Genomic DNA, 18,541 nt, shown 5'->3' with positions numbered 1-18,541 from the left:
GCTGGATTACGGAGAAAGCTAGAGAGTTCCAGAAAGACATCTACTTCTGCTTCATTGACTATGCAAAAGCCTTTGACTGTGTCGACCACAGCAAACTATGGCAAGTTCTTAAAGAAATGGGAGTGCCTGATCACCTCATCTGTCTCCTGATAAATCTCTATGTGGGACAAGAAGCTACAGTTTGAACTGGATATGGAACAACTAATTGGTTCAAAATTGGGAAAGGAGTACGACAAGGCTGTATTTTGTCTCCCTGTTTATTTAACTTATATGCAGAATTCATCATGCGAAAGGCTGGGCTGGATGAATCCCTAGCCGGAATTAAGATTGCTGGAAGAAATATCAACAACCTCAGATATGCAGATGACACAACCTTGATGGCAGAAAGTGAGGAGGAATTAAAGAACCTTTTATTGAGGGTGAAAGAGAAGAGCGCAAAATATGGGCTGAAGCTCAACATCAAAAAAACGAAGATCATGGCCACTGGTCCCATCACCTCCTGGCAAATAGAAGGGGAAGAAATGGAGGCAGTGAGAGATTTTACTTTCTTGGGCTCCATGATCACTGCAGATGGTGACAGCAGCCACGAAATTAAGAGACGCCTGCTTCTTGGGAGGAAAGCAATGACAAACCTAGACAGCATCTTAAAAAGTAGAGACATCACCTTGCCAACAAAGGTCCATATAGTAAAAGCTATGGTTTTCCCAGTAGTGATGTATGGAAGTGAGAGCTGGACCATAAAGAAGGCTGATCGCTGAAGAATTGATGCTTTTGAATTATGGTCTGGAGGAGACTCTTGAGAGTCCCATGGACTGCAAGAAGATCAAACCTATCCATTCTGAAGGAAATCAGCCCTGAGTGCTCACTGGAAGGACAGATCCTGAAGCTGAGGCTCCAATACTTTGGCCACCTCATGAGAAGAGAAGACTCCCTGGAAAAGACCCTGATGTTGGGAAAGATGGAGAGCACAAGGAGAAGGGGACGACAGAGGACGAGATGGTTGGATAGTGTTCTCAAAGCTACCAGCATGAGTTTGACCAAACTGCGGGAGGCAGTGGAAGACAGAAGTGCCTGGCGTGCTCTGGTCCATGGGGTCACGAAGAGGTGGACACGACTAAATGACTAAACAACAACAACAATTATAAATAATAATTTAACCTCAATAGATTGTGAGTCAATTACAGCATCGTAAGGCAGGCTGTAGAGAAATGGCCTTCTTAGTGGTGGTTCTACATTTGTGGAACTCCTTCTCAAGGGATATACAGGTATGTTTCGAACCAACACTATTTCCTTTTAAGGGAGCCTTCTAAATCCATTTGTTCTTACCGCTTTTAGTTGGGGATGACTTCAGTTGTTGTTGTTTATGTAATGGTTTATACCAGTGCTTGATTTTAAATTATTCCTTGGTTTTAACTGGTTGTTAAAAAGAAAGAAGATGTGCTGGGTTGTGAAATTGTTTTTTGAAAGGCTCAGGGTTTTTTTTTTTTTTTTTTTTGCTGAAATCAGATGTTTTAGTTTGTATTCTTCCTTTATATACTGACTTGCCCTGAAAGGTGACATAGAAAACATTTGCAAGCAAATAAATAAATAAACAAATAAATAAATAAATAAATAAATAACTAGATAGCTAGCTAGATAGATGATAGATAGATAGATAGATAGATAGATAGATAGATGATAGATAGATAGATAGATGATAGATAGATAGATAGATAGATAGATAGATAGATAGATGATAGATAGATAGATATTAATGAGTGATAATAATTCACAATAATTCAAAATAGTTGATTTTATTGATTTATTAACAACACTAATAAGACATAAAGTAGCAAATAACTTCTGTGTGGAATTTTTGTGTGCCTCCACATACACTGACTCTGCATAAAGGAGGAGAGCAGAAATACAAAGCAAACAGGGACTCTCTGGGGTCAAATTCTCTCTCCTCGTGGCCCCTCCCCCATCCCTGCATTCATCCTGGGATTAACAGATAAGAACAGTGGCAAATGATTTGAATGCAGGAGAGCTACTTTAATTAAACCATGAAAGGATTATGTACTTGCATTTCCCATTTCTCTTATTGAGCCCAAAGAATGTAGGGCTTTTACAAGCTGTGTTTAGAGTGCACTAAAAACCACTATATTATCTAACATCTTATCTGGCTAAGTACTGGCAGTTAACATGACAAAACCATACATGAATTAGGAGCCCTTTAAGATGAGCACCTTGAAAGAAGCGTATATGGAGCATCTAATTCCACCACTCACAAAGCCATGAAGAATGTGTGCGTATCTAGATCTTTTTTTTTTTTAAAAAAATACACTTTTCTGAATCCTATTACCCACATGGAGAGAATCGAATCAGAGGCTATGCACTGAAGGAATCAAAGTGTTCAACTGAATCAGGATAGCAGGGTAGGAGAAAGCCACTTCCGCTTGAGGAGGTGGGGTTGCGGGCTTCACGGCCCCTCAACAAGCGCAGGGGCGGAGGTGGCCCTGCATGATTGGGGGAATTCCCGGCCGCATCATCTCCTGGCCGGCCAGTCGGCTGGCTCGGGGGACGTGGCTTGCCCTATTTAAGGCAGGACACAGCTGGGGAGTTCCCTCTTTGCCACCCGCCAGCTGTTCTTGCTTTTTCCCACCCTCCCACCCTATAAGGTTTTTGTTCCTTGACCTTGCTCTGGACTTTGATTGGTTGCCGTTGAGGGGCCTGGTATGAATTTTTCCACTTGGCAAATTGGCACCAGCCACTTGGTTTTCGCCTACCTCATAGCAAATCGTCACAACTTTCTGGGTATTGGTGGTTAGGCATTGGTATTGTTCTGTAGATGGAAGAGGGGAGGTAGCGCCATCACCTGCCCCACATATTGAAGGGTAGTCTGTTAAAGGATTCCGGGGGGAGTGGCCCTGTCCAAAGCCTACGGAGGTGAGGGCCCAAGGCACACCCCCTAGCAGTGACCCCGGGGGAGTTCCTAATTGATGTGCATCAGCAGGACTCCCCCTACTGGTGGTTAACCCTTCCTGGACTTCAAGCAGACAGGCTGGAGTCGGATATAGTTGTTTAGGACCAATGTCTAAGCCAATACTGCTCTTCACCTGTAACCAATAAAGTTGTGGCCTTTTTTAGCCCATTAACCTTAATAATTGTGTCATGTGTCATTTTTTCCACCTGGGGGGGGGGTTGGGAACTCGCCACGCAAATGACTTATGCAGGAGGAGCCTGGACCAGGACAGGAGCTGTCCAGCACACACAAGGAGGAGGAAGAAGAGAAGAGTTTGGATTTGATATCCCGCTTTATCACTACCCGAAGGAGTCTCAAAGCGGCTAACATTCTCCTTTCCCTTCCTCCCCCACAACAAACACTCTGTGAGGTGAGTGGGGCTGAGAGACTTCAGAGAAGTGTGACTGGCCCAAGGTCACCCAGCAGCTGCATGTGGAGGAGCGGAGACGCGAACCCGGTTCCCCAGATTACGAGACTACCGCTCTTAACCACTACACCACACTGGAGATGAGTTGCAAGAGGACAGGGACTTTCCTACATTGCTAGTAGACCAGCAGGTGTCACGTTTCAACTAAAGGGTTTTGTAGTGGAGCTGGCTGCAGTTGCTCTTCCAAGATCTCAGTAGGTCTCTGGTCTGAAGCACACTCCTGTACTTGCCTCCTTCTCCAGTGAAGGGTTGGGACAAGAGACGTCTTGGACTGTCAGAAAGGTACTTTGATGCCAGTTCTGAACTTTGGGAGGAGTTCTATTGCCACTGCTTCCTAGATCCCCAGAATGATGACAGAGTGTTGGAATGAGAGGTTTCCCCTTGTCTCTTTCAGTCCTGGGAACTGAAGGAGTCCTTGGAAACTCAATTTCCCAAGGCCCCAGTAGCCAGGATGTTGCTGCAGTATCTGCCAGCCGCATATGAAGACCTATGTCATCGTCTTCTGAACTGTGAGCTCCTTCATTGGCACTATCAGTGACAGGTACATTTGCGAAAGAAGATAAAGTCAGCAACAAGGAGGCTTGGGAGGAAGCCACTGGTCTTCATTTTCCTTCCGGTAATTTCATGAGAACGGCAACGGGCCAAACTTTGGAATGAGCATTTGTGGAAAATGTTTTAACTGAGATCTTTCTGAGTTTAGATTTTGAAGTGGGTAGACTTGTCCCTCACTCCTTCAGAAACATTATTTGGGTGATCCTTGCTACAACCATATAAAGGAAATTGGGATTGTTTCAGTGTTGTTGGTGATGGATGAGACAGACTAGATCACTCAAGGCCCCCTTGCTGAACCAGGGACCGATCCGTCCTTCAGTCATTAAACTTCTCTAAGTAACTCCCATGGGATGTTATTTTGTAACTCAAACTCAGTAAAAGTCTAGAATCATCTAAATGGCAATTAGCCAATCTTATTCCTCTGGGGTAAAGAGACCAAGAAATGGTGTCTATGTAAATCGTTTCTGAGGATAAGGGGACAGTTAGGTTTTAGAATGTGGACAAGATCCACAAACTCATCACTGTTCCTTTCATAAGAGACAAGGAATCGCAAGAGTGAGTTTATTATGCATCTAAACTGCCACACCGTTGAGGAACATGCAAATGGTTTTTAGATTTCAAATGGGGGAAAGCATCCCATGTTTTATCGCAGCTTTGTTTGATTAATAGGCGGTCAACCTTGTACTGTTCTTTCACTTCACTAAAACTGATAATAAAATAAAATAAAAACTGGAAGGAGAACACACGAACAAAACACCCCATTCTCTTTTTAGTGGTGTTTCGTCCCTTTTCCACTTCAAAAATAATTTTGTTTTATCAGCTTGTTCATATATACGTAGCTCCACGAGAGCAAAGCCATTTCAAAGAGAATTTGGAATAAAATTGAGTGAACAGTAAAAATAACTGAATCATCTAATTTTCAGCCCATTTTCCTTTTGTACAAGTCCATTCCATCCTGTTTCTGATCTGCATTTTTTATTAAAAAAAAAAAAAACCCACACACAAAATTGCATTTCTATCTGTTTTTAAACAGGCTTTGCCAAATATATTTCAATGCATAACAAGTGTGCTTTATTTCTAAAGTATGGAATCTGGCAAACAGCTGAGTCCTGGTCTTCACCTTGTTCAGAGATGTGGAGCAGCTTGGTGCAGATCCAAATTGGCCATGCTTAAATTCCTCAGGTATCCTGAATGACTGGTAGAATTGTCCTGCCTTCGCGATCAGAGACTCTGACCACTCTACTCACACAGTATATTTAAAGCATATTTAAAGTGCATAGCTTCCCACCAAAGCATCATGGGAAGAATAATTTGTTAAGGGTGCTGGGAACTGTAGCTCTGTGAGGGGCAAACTACAATTCCTGGGATTTTGTGTGCTTCAAATGTATGCAGTAGCATTCAACTAACCTTTTCTGCTAATGCAAAGATGAGCCCCAGCGCTAGAGGATTTCGCTCCCCTCCTTCCCGTGTGTGCACCACAGTCCATCCTCAATTCTGCTCCCAGAGGTTGGGGAAAACTCTGGGACAGATTTAAGGGTTGCACAGGTTGAGAAATGTAGGATAATGTTGCATCACACAAGGAGAAAGCCTTGTGTTGATGGAACATTTACCGTATTTTTCGCTCTATAAGATGCACCAGACCACAAGAAGCACCTAGTTTTTGGAGGAGGAAAACAAGAAAAAAAAATATTCTGAATCTCAGAAGCCAGAACAGCAAGAGGGATCGCTGCGCAGTGAAAGCAGCAATCCCTCTTGCTGTTCTGGCTTCTGGGATAGCTGCGCAGCCTGCATTCGCTCCATAAGACGCACACACATTTCCCCTTACTTTTTAGGAGGGAAAAAGTGAGTCTTATAGAGCAAAAAATACGGTACTTACCTTAGCGCCGCACTGAATGCAATTCACAGTGTAAATGTGATCTACTCTGGGTTTGTGAAGAACCACACAAACCCACTAAGAGGAAATGCAATGCAAGCAAACAACTTAGCAAGATGTTATACGGATGGCAAATTGTCAACCCACCCATATACCAAGCAACTGGGTACAGTTCCAGAGGGCTTTGGCTCAGTGAAAAGGCACTCCTCTCACCAAGCCTGGGCTCTCTCAGAACTGCTCTTGCACTGAACAAGATTCCCTGCAGTGGTTAATAGCCCAGCTAAGGCTCACTGACACCAAGTTTTATTTAATTAAATAACATTCCAATTAGCTGATTTGTTTGCAGACATCCTTAATTTAGTAAATGCCAAGGAGCGGGCTAAAAATACCAGGATATTTCTGACAAGAGGCACCACTAAAAAGTTGTATAATTGATAGCTTTGCCATTTCCTCTGATGGCTTGAAAAAGCTTTTAAACGCTAAATTCCATAATCACATTCATCTCTGGAAATTAGTTTTGCGAAACCACACATTTAGTTCTTGCTGAGAAATCCCATTCTAGTCATTTTAAACATAATTTATAATGCATAAACTAAATTAGCTTTTGTCGCTAAGCTAGCACATTTTTTCCCTTTAATTTTTATCTCTTAATATATTTTTGACCTTGAAAACTGTAATGTCTGTTGGATATTGAAGCCTTCAGAACAAAGGAAATCATTTCCATTCCATCACTATGGTTACACTTTCTTCTGTCTCCGGCACCAAGCCACTCAGAAAGTGTTGAATCTAGATTCCTCAGGAGGGCAAAGGAAACTTCACGTAATATCATTTAGCTCTGATTAAATAAAAACAAACACACACAATGGAACTTGGAATGTAGCAAATTACCGCATTTGGTTTACACTGCCTAGGAGAGGCGATTGACAGTAGAGGCCAATATGCAGCAAATTGCCGTCCCTTCTGAATTGTCTTTTCCATTCACCAGTTGTGGGCGTGGGCTTGCCTCAAACCACGCTACCAAGCTGCAAACCCCCTCTGAGCATTGTTTAATTCCGCCGGCATCCCTCTTTCACTGTGAAGATGGAATCCGATAAAAACCAAGAAACATGGCTTCTCATTGAGAAGCGGGAGGTTTGTTTACACAGAACAATGCAAGGCACCTGCAAATACTAAAATGGCTTTATTTTACCCGATAAAAGGAGATAAGGATCCAGCCATTCTAACAGACATGAAAAGCACACACTGTTTTCTGATAAAAAGCACATCCTTTCAAAAACGGTACAATGTTGATTCAAGTCTCTTTTATTGCACTTTCAGTCTGTTGCACCCCAGAATACAAAGCGGGCCACATTCTCTGTATCAGTTCCATCGCCGCAACTCCTCCAAATCAATGCATCATGCCCAGCGTAGCTAAGAGGGAAATGGAAAATGATTACATTTCTTTCTAAAATAGATCCCTCACACTCTTCTCTCCTGCCTTGAAGAAATCATATCCTGTTGTTTAAGAGATATGAAATATTTATGCAGGCTCATATGGAAGGAACATTTCATTTTTTCCCCGCTCGCTCGCTCTAAGGTCACCGGAATCACAGAGCTAAAATTATTTGCAAGAACTGGGACACGTTCAGAGCATTTGGAGATGAAGATGTTTGTGCAAAAAAGGGAAATCATAGAACATGATGCACACACTGGAAAAGCAGGCATGTGGCATTTGGGGGGCAAATAAGGAATGTCCATCGGTGTCATTTGCCTGCTCAGGAACCATCCCAAGATATCTGCAGTTGGAAACAACGCAGGAATAGACAGACCTGGAGTGGGGTACACCCTGTGACCCTCAAGCTGTAGCTGGGCTCCAACTCCCGTCAGCCCTAGTCTGCAAAAGCCAGGAATGATGGGAGTTGTAGTCCAGCAACATCTTGAGGGTCTCAGGTGAGCCACCCCTGAGATAGACCCTTGTATGATCCAGGGAGGTTTTCTTTAGGTCCTGGTTAGATGATGGAGAGGGCAATGGTCTCCTGCAGAAGGCATCACATTACTCCAGTACAACAATGCCTGATTCCTTAGAGTACTGACACCAGGGGAAAATCAACTTCCCTATAAATTGCTGTAAACAGACCATTATAATATGTGAAGTAAAATAGACAAGCCATAAGAGAGCGGATGTTACTGGGTTTTTGTTTTTGATTATTTTAAAAGGGCACAGGTGGTTTACCTAGTCATCTTATTAAAGAATGATGTCGGAAAGCTGTTTTCCTCTCTGCTTCAGAAATGTCTGATCAGGAACAATGCAAACAAATCTCTCATCCCAGTCAACAGATCCTACGGTAAAACAGAAACATTCATTAACATACGAAACAAGATACAAGATTATGGGATGTGCTTCCAAGTCCAATTCAGCATCCTAGTTTTGACCTATAAAGCTCTTCATGGCTGAGGACCCCAGTATCTCTTGGTATGCCTCTCCTAATATGAACATAAAGGTAAAGGTAAAGGGACCCCTGACAGTTAAGTCCAGTCACGAACGACTCTGGGGTTGCGGCGCACATCTCGCTTTATTGACCGAGGAAGCCGGAGTACAGCTTCCAGGTCATGTGGCCAGCATGACTAAGCTGCTTCTGGCGAACCAGAGCAGCACACGGAAATGTCTTTTACCTTCCCGCCGGAGTGGTACCTATTTATCTACTTGCATTTTGATGTGCTTTCGAACTGCTAGGTTAGCAGGAGCTGGGACTGAACAACAGGAGCTCACCCCGTCGCAGGGATTCGAACCGCGACCTTCTGATCGGCAAGTCCTAGGCTCTGTGGTTTAACCTACAGTGCCACCCGTGTCCCTGATAATATGAACATACCTGGGCATTTAAATTGTCTTCTGAGGTTCTTCTCAAGCACCGCTGCCTACCAAGGGAGCTTCAGAGGGTGTTGCCAAAGGAGCAGGCCCTTTCACCCATAGCCACCATCTGTGGAATGCTCTCCCTGACGAGGCCCACGTGGCAAATTTAACATATTTAAGCACTGACATATTTAAGCACCAGGCATATTTACTCACCTCCTGCCCCCCAGGCTTTTGAGGGGCTTGTTCTGTTACCATGATCCCACAGCTTCCTGTGGCTGTTGTGGTGTGTTTGTCTCTCTGTGTGTGAGAATCGTAGTTGTTTGTATGAGAAGGTTAAAATTCCATATATTTGATGCATTCATGTTTATGCTTTAAAATGTAGGTCCCACAGATATCTGTGGGATTGAGTGTAGGTATGTTGTAGGTATGTTGTATGTATGTAGGTATGTTGTATGAAATGTATGTTTGTATGCTTGTATGTGTATTAACAATAATAATAATAATAATAATTTTTAAAAAATGTAGGTCACTTGGTGATTTTGGCAACAAGCAACTAATAAATCTAAGTGGTCGTAATATCTCTAACAGATAGAGCAGATCATCTTCTAAGGCCCTCCTCCGTGTGCCTCCTCCACAAGAGGTCCGGAGGGTGGCAACATGAGAGCAGGGCCTTCTCTGCAGTGGCTCCCCATCTGTGGAATGCTCTCCCCAGGGAAGTTTGCCTGGTGCCTTCATTATACACCTTTAGGCACCAGGCAAAAACGTTCCTTTTTAACCAGGTCTTTGGTTGATCTTATTGACATCCAATACCCTTTTAGAATGTGGCTCTTTTTTTGGGGGGGGGGGCGGTATTGGGTTACTGCTTTTGGTTTGATTTTATATGTTGTGGTCTTGTTGTGAACCGCCCTGAGACCTCCAGGTATAAGGCAGTGTATGTTGAATAATAATAATAATAATAATAATAATTTCCCCAATGTAAATTTGACCCACAATATGTCTACAGACAAATTTACATTGGGGAAAAAATCTTATGCATATAAATGTAATAATAATAATAATAATAATAATAATAATAATAATAATTCAACTTATACACCGCCCTATAGCCGGTCTCATTTTGGATTACTCAAAAAGGGAGGGAGGGAGGGAGGGAGGGACGGAGGGACAGACTTCTTCACACAGCACATAGTTAAGTTGTGGAATTCATTTCCGCAAGATGAACACCAATTTAGGTGGCATTCCAAGAAGATTAAAAAACTTTTAGAGGATAAGGCTATTATTAATGGCTGCTAGCAGTCATAGTGGGTATGTTCCATCTTGTGATGGCCTGGGACTTGGGCTCGGACTTGGAACCAGAGGAGTCTCAGTCCGCACTGGATCCTTTGCCTCAGGCATCATCTGAACCCAGTCTGGGGCCTTATCCTGAAGAGTCCCAGTTTGCACAGGTTCCCCTGCAACAAGCACCAGCCGGGCCGAGTCAGAGGCCTGAGCCTGCCCTGGCACCAGATGCGGGGATTACCTCGTTGCCTTCAGCTGGGCCATCACTTACAGCTGCTCCACTACCGGTTGGGTCAGGGGAGGCTGAGGTGGCCCCTGGGTCTAGTAACCCACCGACGTCTCCCGAGCTGCAGACTCAGGTCTGAGAGAAGGAGAGACCTGAGTACTGGCAGGAGGAGTGCTCAGCTTTGGGCGAGACAGGGAGGTGAGTCACTGGGGGATCAGGACTGTCCGTTTCCCCGACAAAGATAAAAGGCTGTCGGACCCCCGCCCCAAGTTACGGGAGCAATATTGCTGTATGCTAGATCCTGCCTGAGATCCTGTACCTTTCCTTGCCTGGTTTCCTGCCTTGGCCCTGTCAGACTGACTCCTAGTGGACCGGTCCTGGATCGCATTTCAAGGGTTACCCCTGGGTCCAGCACGCACCTCCACTTTGGAGGGCAGTGTGCCTATGATCATCATTTGCTGAGAATTGCAAGTGGGGAAAGCCCTGTTGTGCTCAGGTCCTCCTCGTGGACTTGCTATGGGCATCTGGTTGGCCACTGTGAGAACAGGATTTTGAACTAGGTGGGCCTTTGGCTTGATCCAGCAGGTCTCTTCTTGTGGCATTAAACATTCCCATCTCTTTGCATTTTACTCAGCTTGTGAGTATCCCAAAGGCATCTTCATGGCCATGCAATTATTCCAGAATGCGGCAGCTAGACTAGTGACTGGGAGTGACCGCCGGGACCACATAACACTGGTTCTGAGAGATCTGCATTGGCTCCCAGTACATTTCCAAGCACAATTCAAAGTGTTGGTGTTGACCTTTAAAGCCCTAAACGGCCTCAGTCCTGTATACCTGAAGGAGCGTCTCCACCCCCATCATTCAGCCCAGACACTCAGATCCAGCGCCGAGGGCCTTCTGGCGGTTCCCTCACTGCGAAAAGTGAGGTTACAGGGAACCAGACAGAGGGCCTTCTCGGTAGTGGCACCTGCCCTGTGGAACGCCCTCCCTTCAGATGTGAAGGAAATAAGCAGCTATTCTATCTTTAAAAGACATCTGAAGGCAGCCCTGTTCAGGGAAGTTTTTAATATTTAATGCTGTATTGTTTTTAACACTTGAATGGGAGCTGCTCAGAGTGGCTGGGGAAACTCAGCCAGATGGACGGGGTATAAATAATAAATTATTATTATTATTATTATTATTATTATTATTATTATTATTATCACAGCACATAGACACCAACTTTGCCCTGATTCAGGGATGCAACACTTGTGTTTATTATGTTTGAGAATTGTTGGAAAAAACAGTGTGCGAGTTTCAATAAATAAGTTACCAGGTTCAAATATGCGAGTTGCAATTATTCAGATGTGGGGAGGGAAAAGGAGCATCCAAAAATGCAAGGTCAAAATGTGATTAAAGCTTTCTGGTATTTTCAGTGCAGGAGATAAAAATTCAAATATCCCGAGCTTACATTAAAATAACTTTATAACTTCTCTTCATCCCCATCCCTTGAGGGAACAGGTGGCAATTCACCTATGAGGCAGTTCAAGTATTTTCTTTCAGTGTAGTATATTAGCTGCTTGCAAATTCCTCATGAGCATGGGTGGGGGGCTGTGTTCTTCATCCAAAGTTATTGCAACCTGGGCTCATGAGAAATTAACAAGTAAATAATATGCCACTTGCAAAACTAAACAGAAATGGAAAAGCTGTCAAAGTTTAAGGCGCACATCACATCCACTTCCTCATCCCACCAGCTATCCCCCTGAGAAAATAAGCTGAGCCACAAGATAATTTGGGCTTGGAAATGATTAAAAACAGTGTTGACCAGGTACACAAATCGTTGCAGTGGTGCAGAAATACAATATAATGTGTGCATCCCTTTAAAGGCTTTCTAGGGGATGAACTTCTAATTATTTGAACCGCTTCGGCATATCTTTTCTGAATATTAAAGATGAACATAATTTGATGGAGTGGTTTCTTTCCAAGTTCTCAAAAAATAAACCTAAAAGCAGAGTTGTGACAATTAGTAGCAATTTGTTTGTCCCAAGCATGTGCAAAAGCAACATATAGGGTTGGATTTAATGATAGTCTTATTCAGAGCATACCCACTGACATGAATGAATTTAAATTAGTCATGTCCAAGAAATTTGATGGGTCTACTCTGAGTAGGACTAGACTTGGATCCGACCCACTGCACTCAGCATGCTTTTAAAGCATATCAAGTCTTCCCCATACCCAGGAAGGCAGATCAGTTTCCCCCCTATATTATAGATTTCAAGCAATGATATGCTAAGGTCGAGAGATGGTAGCTTATTTGTAGATACCCACTGTGTTCATCACTGAGCTCATATTTGAACCAAGAATCTGTAACTTCACAGCTCCTGTCCTTAGTTTCTGTACTATAAAAGCACTCCTTTATTTGCACGGAATAAAACTGTGCTGTACTTAAGATAGATTTCCATTGGAAAGAATATTGCAAAATTGAAAACCCAAGACACTTCTAATGGCTTTCCCCTAAACCTGTGGCTCTCCAGATGTTGTTAGAAACCAACTCCCAGCAGCCTCAACAAACCCAACCCATTATCAAGAATGCTGGGAGTTGAAGTCCTTCAGCATCTGGAAAGGAACACAGATCCCTTATCTCTGGCCTTAAATGCTAAAGTTCCAACTATTATTCTCTCAGTTCAGCAGTGCAAGACTAAATCAAAATAGCCCCCAAAGTTCTTGAAGGAAACAGCAAACCTCCTTTGCATAAACCTGGGGAATTCATTGACACCAGAACCGTTTGGATGGGATTAATAAAATTAATGGGGAGGGGCAGTCCTCATGCATACCACTTGATTTCACCAAAAGCAACACTTGACATGAGTTTTGAGGTTTCCTCTGAAGAATTTCGTAAGAAGCCAAAAGAGTTTTGATGAGACTATTTCAGTTTCCCAGGAATAGAAACCAGCAGCAAATGCCCAAAGGCTCTGCTCTGACTGACCTGGAAATGAACTCATTTCTTTCTGGTGGTAGCAGCAACAGTGAAAAGAATCTTTCTATCATCTATCTATCTATCTATCTATCTATCTATCTATCATCTATCTATCATCTATCTATCTATCTATCTATCTATCTATCTATCTATCTATCTATCTATCTATCATCTATCTATCATCTATCTATCTATCATCTATCTATCTATCTATCTATCTATCTATCTATCTATCTATCTATCATCTATCTATCATCTATCTATCTATCTATCTATCTATCTATCTATCTATCTATCATCTATCTATCTATCTATCTATCTACTATCTATCTATCTATCATCTCTATCTATCTATCTATCTATCTATCTATCATCACAGGTGTCAGAAACCCTTTTAGCAGGGGGCCGGTCCAATATCCCTCAGACCTTGTGGGGGGGGGCGGACTATATTTGGGGTGGGGGTGAAGAAATGAATGAATTTCTGTGCTCCACAAATAACCCAGGGATGCATTTTAAATAAAAGCACACATTCTACTCATGTAAAAACACCAGGCAGGCCCCACAAATAACCCAGAGATGCAGTTTAAATAAAAGGGCACATTCTACATATGTAAAAACATGCTGATTCCTGGACCGTCCACGAGCCAGATTTAGAAGGCAATCGGGCCAGATCTGACCCCCGGGACTTAGTTTGCCTACCCATGATACACCTTTCTCTCTCTCTCTCTCTCTCTCTCTCTCTCTCTCTCTCTCTCTCTCTCCTTCTCCTTCCTTCCTGCTTCTGTTCTCCTCCTGACATGCTGCACCATGGGTTCTTCTTAGGAGACTCAATGGGCTGGATAATGGATCAGGAGAGGGGTTAGAAGCTCACCTCTCATTTAAATCATCCTTTTAAGAACCCCAAAAGTTCATTTCAAAATGAGTATTGGTTTCAGTACTCAATGGTTTCAAGTTACAAGAAAGGAGATTCCAGAATAACTTTATGACGGTAAGAGCTGTTCAGCATTGGAAAGGAGACCCCTGGGAGGTGATGAAACCCTCCTTTCTTTGAGGTTTTAAAAGCAGAGGTTGGATGGCTCTCTGTCGTGGCTACTTTAGTTGAGATTCTTGTATTGCAGGGGATTGACATCAATGACGCTTGGGGTCCCTTCCAACTCTTCAATTTTATGATGACGGGTTCAGGGGCTCTTTTTGGACTCCACCTCCCACCAGCCAGTCTGACCAAGGGAGTTTTAGTGCAGCAACATCTGAATGGCTGCAGGTTGTCTACACCTTCATTGTGGAGCGATGAACTTTGTACCAGATTCAACACCACCTGGGCGTTTGTAGAGAAATATGCTACGTTCACTTAAGAAGAAGAAGAGTTTGGATTTGATATCCCGCTTTATCACTACCCGAAGGAGTCTCAAAGCGGCTAACATTATCCTTTCCCTTCCTCCCCCACAACAAACACTTTGTGAGGTGAGTGGGGCTGAGAGACTTCAAAGAAGTGTGACTAGCCCAAGGTCACACAGCAGCAGCATGTGGAGGAGCGGAGACGCGAACCCGGTTCCCCAGATTACGGATCTACCACTCTTAACCACTACACCACACTGGCTCTCATAAATATATATATAAATATATATATAAATATATATATAAATATATATACAGAGATGCAGAATGCAACCCTCCTTGACATATTTCCAGCCAAGATTTCTAACAGTCAGAATGCTTTTCTGTCTCATCCCCTCTCCTTTTTGTGCTTTAAATTTCTACCCATTATAGCTTAATTTGAAAATCATCAGACTTCCTACGTGGGCTGAGAGTGAGAACAGCCTGGGGAGAAACAGTAATAGCAATTAGCAGAAAGGAAGGTTCTTGTTAAAATGTCAGTTTCCTTCCCCCCCACTACCACCACCACCAAGAAATGGGGTAATCATATTTTATATCAACATGATTAATCTCTTTGCAGCAAATAGAGATGGGGCCAATTCTCAAGGCAAAGTGGTCAAGGGCTAGTTTCCCCACAAAAGATGGTTGAAGGGTGGAAGACAAGACACACCTCACACGTTGCACTAGGTGTCATGATAGTAAGATAGGGCTCTCAGTGGCAGCCAGATGTCCTCTTCAGGGGTGCCAACTTGAAGAAAATATTGGGGCGCAGGTAAGCCCCACCCCGCATAATCGATCACAAGACGTGGTGTGTGCAGACCATTTGAATGGAAATGCCCATCAACTTGGGGGGAGGGGCTGGCCCCCTCAAATATTTTATTGGGGGACAAAGGGACATCCGCCCCCAGGAGTTGGTTCCTATGGTCCTCTTACTGTTGCGAGGTCTACCTCATTTACAGGGAACCCAAGATAGATGAACTGGCAGGGTAGATGGGTAACAACCTGTCAAAATCTCTACACAAAACCACACGCTTAATGATACCCTCCACAGAGCAACTCAGATCAGCAAGGGATGGCAAGGTGTTCATGGGAGCTACTTCCTAGGTTTGGAAAACCCCTTTCCCTCCAGGGTTTAGTAACATTCAACAGTGAAAAATTAATTTGGGACATTCTAGTTCTGCAGCAGTGATGAGCAAAGCAATGTTCTAAGGATCTGTTGAAGCATTTTGACTAGTTTTCAGAAATGTTTTCACTCTTGAGTTTTGGGTGTCCAAATAAATAAATAAATGCACCAGCTGCTACACATATATTTTTTTATGCTCCCCTCTTCCAGCAACTTACAAAAACCTCTGCAAGAGTTCCCTATGAAGGGGAATTAAACCACTCTAGAAATTGTGGCTCTTTGAGGGGAATTGGGGTCTCCTAACAACTCCCAGCAGGGACGCAGGTGGCGCTGTGGGTTAAAGCCTCAGCGCCTAGGGCTTGCCGATCGAAAGGTCGGCGGTTCAAATCCCTGCGGCGGGGTGCGCTCCCGCTGCTCGGTCCCAGCGCCTGCCAACCTAGCAGTTTGAAAGCACCTCCGGGTGCAAGTAGATAAATAGGGACCGCTTACCAGCGGGAAGGTAAACGGCGTTTCCGTGTGCGGCTCTGGCTCGCCAGAGCAGCGATGTCACGCTGGCCACGTGACCTGGAAGTGTCTCCGGACAGCGCTGGCCCCTGGCCTCTTGAGTGAGATGGGCGCACAACCCCAGAGTCTGTCAAGACTGGCCCGTACGGGCAGGGGTACCTTTACCTTTACCTTTAACAACTCCCAGCACCCTTAACAAATGCCAGATCCCAGAATTCTTCAGGGGAAGCCATGACTGTTTAAAGTGGTATCATGATGCTTTAAATGTATGGTGAAAAGAAAAAGGTAAAGGTAAAGGATCCCTGGAGGCTTAAGTCAAGTCGAATTCAACTATGGGGTGTGGTGCTCATCTCCGCTTTCAGACTGAGGGAGCCGAGTTTGTCCACAGACAGTTTTTTCAGGTCATGTGGCCAGCATGACTAAACAGCTTCTGGTACAACGGGACACCATAATGAGTGCCAGAGTGAACCAAAATGCTGTTCACCTTCCTGTCGCAGCAGTACCTGTGGGTGGCGCTGTGGGTAAAACCTCAGCGCCTAGGACTTGCCGATCGTATGGTCAGCGGTTCGAATCCCTGCGGCGGGGTGCGCTCCCATCGTTCGGTCCCAGCGCCTGCCAACCTAGCAGTTCGAAAGCACCCCCGGGTGCAAGTAGATAAATAGGGACCGCTTACCAGCGGGAAGGTAAATGGCGTTCCGTGTGCTGTGCTGGCTCGCCAGATGCAGCTTGTCACGCTGGCCACGTGACCCGGAAGTGTCTGTGGACAGCGCTGGCTCCTGGCCTCTAGAGTGAGATGAGCGCACAACCCTAGAGTCTGGCAAGACTGGCCCGTACGGGCAGGGGTACCTTTACCTTTACCTTTTTACTGGTATGCTTTCGAACTACTAGGTTGGCAGGAGCTGGGACAGAGCAACGGGAGCTCATCCCGTCGCAGGGATTCAAACTGCTGACCTCAGTGGTTTAAGAGCACAGCGCCACCCATGTACAGATGCATGGTGCAAACATGGCCCAAGGCTAGACTAGAATGAAGCTGTCAGGAAGGAAGCCCAGTTTCTTACTGAGCAAGAAATTAATTTAATCAGGTTTTGAGGATGTGCCAACAGTGAATGGCGGCTGTGCAAGTACAGAAACAGGATAGCAGCTTAAAGTACAAATCATTCATTATGAGCAATGTATGTGCTTCACTTGTAATAAAAACGAGGATTTTGAGCCAGTTATTTGCGAACTTTCATCAGTCGGCAGAGCTGGCTCAAATGCTATGGCCAGTGTTCAGTAGCCATGGCAATCCTTTGATGTTGCCTCCAAGAGCCTCTTATCATAACTTTCATTACAGGTATGTTTGTTTTGTTCAAAGCTAGTGGGATGACATTCTTAATGCACCAGGCTAATGGAATACTCTTCAAACAACATTAAATGTTCTGATATCATCGTCAGTATAAAAAGGGAAAGAAATACGTAGCGGATATTGATATATTCTAACACGAGGTCAACTGTAAATAGCCAGCCATTTCTAATATTTCAAGTACTCCAGCTCTGAGCATAGAGCATTTCTTAACAAACGTCAAAACAAACAGGTCCTACTGGCTAGATTTTGTGTGCATTGCAAACATGAAAATCAATGGCCCGGGGCCCAGAAAACAAATCCAATTCCTCTTGTAATTCTACTTCTGTCCTGTTTTGAGTTTGACCACCTTTCCTAGCAATATAGAAAGTGTCCTTTCATACTGCATCATGGTGTGGTATGCTGGTTTGACATCATCTGATAGGAAGTGCTTACAGAGGGTGGTGAATACAGCACAAGATATTATGGGCTGTCCCGTGAATCCACTGGATGAAATAGCGGAAGAACATTGCCTCAGGAGAGTGAGGAAAATTCTCAGGGATGATTCACACCCTGGCCGGCACTTTCTTGATCTCCTGCCCTCAGGCAGAAGATATAGAAACATGATTAGTCACACCAACAGGTAAAGAACAGCTTCTATCCGTGGTCTGTTAGGCTACTGAATGAAAAGATACCAACAGGGCAACTGACTTTCAGGTTTGGTGGGTGTGCGTCAGTGAACGAGGGGAATTAAGACTAAGAGAGCTGAGTGGGGGGTGCTTGTGTAATCTCACTGTATACAAGTTGTACAAGTGACAATAAAGTACAGTGGTACCTTGGGTTAAGTACTTAATTTGTTCCGGAGGTCCGTACTTAACCTGAAACTGTTCTTAACCTGAAGCACCACTTTAGCTAATGGGGCCTCCTGCTGCCGCTGCGCCGCCAGAGCACGATTTCTGTTCTCATCCTGAAGCACTATTTCTGGGTTAGCGGAGTCTGTAAGCTGAAGCGTATGTAACCTGAGGTACCACTGTATTTCAATATTCAACCAGTAGCTCATCTTGCATGGTTAT

This window comes from Podarcis cretensis (genome assembly GCF_951804945.1).
Source record: "Podarcis cretensis genome assembly, chromosome: 17".
Classification (NCBI taxonomy): domain Eukaryota; kingdom Metazoa; phylum Chordata; class Lepidosauria; order Squamata; family Lacertidae; genus Podarcis; species Podarcis cretensis.
Note: the sequence above shows the minus strand (reverse complement) of the source record.